The following is a 5,000-nucleotide window of genomic DNA, read 5'->3' as shown; positions in this document are numbered from 1 at the left end:
TTCTAACAGGCGCACATACAATATGTAAGCACCAGCATGGAACAACATCCAGTGCATCCTCTCCGCCACATTACACAATCCACACTATCACAACCAGACCAGGAGGTGGAAAATAGAATATCCCACCCTTTCGACATCCACCATTGCGCAGATAAGGCACCAACACCCACACATGTCCTATACAACGGTGCACCCAACATCACAATAGTACCTCCTGTCACAGCGCACAAACAATGACATGAGTCAAAGACACAGGTCTGACACAAGCATAGAATTGGAGCGCCGCCTCTAATAAGCCAAAGGTGCATCCTGACGTGACAAATCTCATCATGTCACAAGCATTCACTTACTATAATCACTATCAACGAACCTGCCGCCCCGCCCCCCCCCCCCCCCCCACACCTTTCCTTACAACAACGTGTAACCTAACCTAACCCATGTTGTACCTTAACCTAACCCATGTTGTACCTTAACCTAACCCATGTTGTGCCTTAACCTAACCCATGTTGTGCCTTAACCTAACCCATGTTGTCCCCTAACCTAACCCAAGTTGTCCCCTAACCTAACCCATGTTGTCCCTTAACCTAACCCATGTTGTGCCTTAACCTAACCCATGTTGTGCCTTAACCTAACCCATGTTGTCCCCTAACCTAACCCATGTTGTCCCCTAACCTAACCCATGTTGTGCCTTAACCTAACCCATGTTGTCCCCTAACCTAACCCATGTTGTGCCTTAACCTAACCCATGTTGTCCCCTAACCTAACCCATGTTGTCCCCTAACCTAACCCATGTTGTCCCCTAACCTAACCCATGTTGTGCCTTAACCTAACCCATGTTGTGCCTTAACCTAACCCATGTTGTCCCCTAACCTAACCCAAGTTGTCCCCTAACCTAACCCATGTTGTCCCCTAACCTAACCCATGTTGTGCCTTAACCTAACCCATGTTGTGCCTTAACCTAACCCATGTTGTGCCTTAACCTAACCCATGTTGTCCCCGTAACCTAACCCATGTTGTCCCCTAACCTAACCCATGTTGTGCCTTAACCTAACCCATGTTGTCCCCTAACCTAACCCATGTTGTGCCTTAACCTAACCCATGTTGTCCCCTAACCTAACCCATGTTGTCCCCTAACCTAACCCATGTTGTCCCCTAACCTAACCCATGTTGTGCCTTAACCTAACCCATGTTGTGCCTTAACCTAACCCATGTTGTCCCCTAACCTAACCCATGTTGTCCCCTAACCTAACCCATGTTGTCCCCTAACCTAACCCATGTTGTCCCCTAACCTAACCCATGTTGTCCCCTAACCTAACCCATGTTGTCCCCTAACCTAACCCATGTTGTCCCCTAACCTAACCCATGTTGTCCCCTAACCTAACCCATGTTGTCCCCTAACCTAACCCATGTTGTCCCCTAACCTAACCCATGTTGTGCCCTAACCTAACCCATGTTGTGCCCTAGACCTAACCCATGTTGTGCCCTAACCTAACCCATGTTGTGCCTTAACCTAACCCATGTTGTCCCCTAACCTAACCCATGTTGTCCCCTAACCTAACCCATGTTGTCCCCTAACCTAACCCATGTTGTCCCTAACCTAACCCATGTTGTGCCTTAACCTAACCCATGTTGTCCCCTAACCTAACCCATGTTGTCCCCTAACCTAACCCATGTTGTCCCCTAACCTAACCCATGTTGTCCCCTAACCTAACCCATGTTGTCCCCTAACCTAACCCATGTTGTCCCCTAACCTAACCCATGTTGTCCCCTAACCTAACCCATGTTGTCCCCTAACCTAACCCATGTTGTGCCCTAACCTAACCCATGTTGTCCCCTAACCTAACCCATGTTGTGCCTTAACCTAACCCATGTTGTGCCTTAACCTAACCCATGTTGTCCCCTAACCTAACCCATGTTGTCCCCTAACCTAACCCATGTTGTGCCTTAACCTAACCCATGTTGTGCCGTAACCTAACCCATGTTGTGCCTTAACCTAACCCATGTTGTGCCTTAACCTAACCCATGTTGTGCCTTAACCTAACCCATGTTGTGCCTTAACCTAACCCATGTTGTGCCTTAACCTAACCCACGTTGTCCCCTAACGTAACCCACGTTGTCCCCTAACGTAACCCACGTTGTCCCCTAACGTAACCCACGTTGTCCCCTAACGTAACCCACGTTGTCCCCTAACGTAACCCACGTTGTCCCCTAACGTAACCCACGTTGTCCCCTAACGTAACCCACGTTGTCGCCTATCGTAACCCACGTTGTCGCCTAAACCTGCTCTGTAATTGTTATACGACTCGTTCAATTAGTGTAGTGTTGCCCACCCGCAACCCTCGCAATATAGTTCGCTACTCGCACTGCCCGCTCCCCTGTGTATCGCTTCATGTTAAACACCTTGCAAGTCTTGCTGACTTTCCACATGCTCCTGCTGTACACTGTAATGTGGATGGCAGCAGGGCGTACATGCCGCCCCCCCCCCCCCCCCACCTCTCCCCACGTCCCCACCTTGCCCCCTGCCTTCGCAAGGTGGTTGGTGACAAGTTTGCATGTTCAATGCCCTTCGCATGCGACGTACGCAGGCTACGTTGTGGTGCGGCCTGTGTCAACTGTCCGCTGATGTCGTACGCGTGAACCACAATCTGTACTGCACATTCGTCCTTATGTACTGAATGATACATCGTGGCACATGTGTGACCGTACAACGACTGCGCCCAAAAACGGCGGACCATACAGTGCAAATATTGTGCACGCAGCTACGTGTCGTCTCCCTATGAGAGCTGGATTGCAGTGTGGTACGCCATAGAGACGTGTGGGAGGAACGGACGCCGTGGATGGCGATCAGCATGAGCTGTCTGTTGATGTATTCGGACCTAGTCGTCTCTCCTCACACACCGTGATGGCATGGTGCAGCGCGTTCCATATCTGCGACATGCTACAGAAGCCGGTTGACAGTCGTTCGAGCAATGGACATCGCATACGTACGGGGGCCACCTTCCACGTATTGTCTAGGCGTGCACATTTTGTTGCGTGTATGTGGGCAGACGTAGTGTGGCGTGACACCTGACACAGGCATGCAATAATGGTTGAAGTTGCAAATGGCGATGGACGCCTACGTTTTCTGGTGAAGTTACGCAAATGAAGAAATGGTAACCCGTTGTGGTGCGGTTGTTCTCGCTAGGGGTGAATCGGTGATGGCGACGATAGGTTGAGGTACTAACCGGTTGTTCCAGCGATACCCACCATGCCGACGAAACTGAACGGCATCTGGGTGTGAAGCGATACGCGGCGGTGGCTGGGTGGGACCGTCCCCGGCCGGTGAGGGGGCGCCTCCCGGCGTGCTGGCCGCGCGGTGCGTGGGCGCACGCGCTACAGCCGGCTGGTGGGGGCGGCCAGTGGCAGGCGCGCCGGCCGACGGACGCGGCAGGCGTCGCAGCTGCGCGCCGGCGCACCCTGCGCGCGGCGCCGTGCGGCCAAAGTAGGTCCTCGCGGGCCCGGTGCGAAGCGCGGTGGACATCTGCAGTGTGCTGGTCCGATTGAGGACTGTGTGCGTTGAGGATGCGCCGCCGCCCGGCGCTCGGCGCCGCGACGCCGTCTGCTGCTCGGTCGCCCCAGCGGTTCTCGCTGGTGGTTTGTATCGCAGCTGTGCGGATGTGTTGGCGTGTGCGCTGTGCTGGGAGAGTTCGCTTCGGCACCCAAGTGGGGCTTTTGTCCTTCTGTGGCGCTGGCGTTGGAGCTGCCGGTCACCGTAGGTGGCGCGTGTTGTCTCCCGCCGGCAATGCCACGACAGCACGCTCCCGGGCCTCTGTCGGCAGCGGCAAGCTCAGTTGGGAGCACGGGTGGTCGCACCGAAAGCGTCTACTCGCCTAACTCCGGGCGATTGCGCCTCTCTCGAACCCGACCAAGTACTTGGGACGGCGCTGCGCGCCGCCGGGACCTGAGAGGGTTTCGAGGTGTATTGTGCAGGGGAGCTCAGCCTCCTCCTGTTTGCAGAATGATTGAGCGGACGCTTGCGTGTTCGCGCGGGCCCCCGGGACACACTCCCGGGCGGCCGGCTGCTCAGCTCTAGTTGACGCAGCTCCCTGGTTGATCCTGCCAGTAGTCATATGCTTGTCTCAAAGATTAAGCCATGCATGTCTCAGTACAAGCCGCATTAAGGTGAAACCGCGAATGGCTCATTAAATCAGTTATGGTTCCTTAGATCGTACCCACGTTACTTGGATAACTGTGGTAATTCTAGAGCTAATACATGCAAACAGAGTCCCGACCAGAGATGGAAGGGACGCTTTTATTAGATCAAAACCAATCGGTCGGCTCGTCCGGTCCGTTTGCCTTGGTGACTCTGAATAACTTTGGGCTGATCGCACGGTCCTCGTACCGGCGACGCATCTTTCAAATGTCTGCCTTATCAACTGTCGATGGTAGGTTCTGCGCCTACCATGGTTGTAACGGGTAACGGGGAATCAGGGTTCGATTCCGGAGAGGGAGCCTGAGAAACGGCTACCACATCCAAGGAAGGCAGCAGGCGCGCAAATTACCCACTCCCGGCACGGGGAGGTAGTGACGAAAAATAACGATACGGGACTCATCCGAGGCCCCGTAATCGGAATGAGTACACTTTAAATCCTTTAACGAGTATCTATTGGAGGGCAAGTCTGGTGCCAGCAGCCGCGGTAATTCCAGCTCCAATAGCGTATATTAAAGTTGTTGCGGTTAAAAAGCTCGTAGTTGGATTTGTGTCCCACGCTGTTGGTTCACCGCCCGTCGGTGTTTAACTGGCATGTATCGTGGGACGTCCTGCCGGTGGGGCGAGCCGAAGGCGTGCGACCGCCCCGTGCGTGCTCGTGCGTCCCGAGGCGGACCCCGTTGAAATCCTACCAGGGTGCTCTTTATTGAGTGTCTCGGTGGGCCGGCACGTTTACTTTGAACAAATTAGAGTGCTTAAAGCAGGCAAGCCCGCCTGAATACTGTGTGCATGGAATAATGGAATAGGACCT

The 5,000-nt window shown here is 53.9% G+C and overlaps 1 non-coding gene across 1 annotated transcript in view; it reads left to right on the top strand.

Moving 5' to 3' along the window:
• Positions 1–4,082: 4,082 nt before the first annotated feature.
• Positions 4,083–5,000, top strand: part of LOC124734083 — a 1,909-nt gene continuing 991 nt past the window's right edge. The window contains exon 1 of the ribosomal RNA XR_007009315.1: positions 4,083–5,000. This exon is cut by the window's right edge and continues 991 nt beyond it. This is a non-coding gene — a ribosomal RNA (small subunit ribosomal RNA).

Source organism: Schistocerca piceifrons, unplaced genomic scaffold (assembly GCF_021461385.2).
Source record: "Schistocerca piceifrons isolate TAMUIC-IGC-003096 unplaced genomic scaffold, iqSchPice1.1 HiC_scaffold_1422, whole genome shotgun sequence".
Taxonomy (NCBI): Eukaryota; Metazoa; Arthropoda; class Insecta; order Orthoptera; family Acrididae; genus Schistocerca; species Schistocerca piceifrons.
Note: the sequence above shows the minus strand (reverse complement) of the source record. Positions and strands in the feature narration are given on the sequence as shown.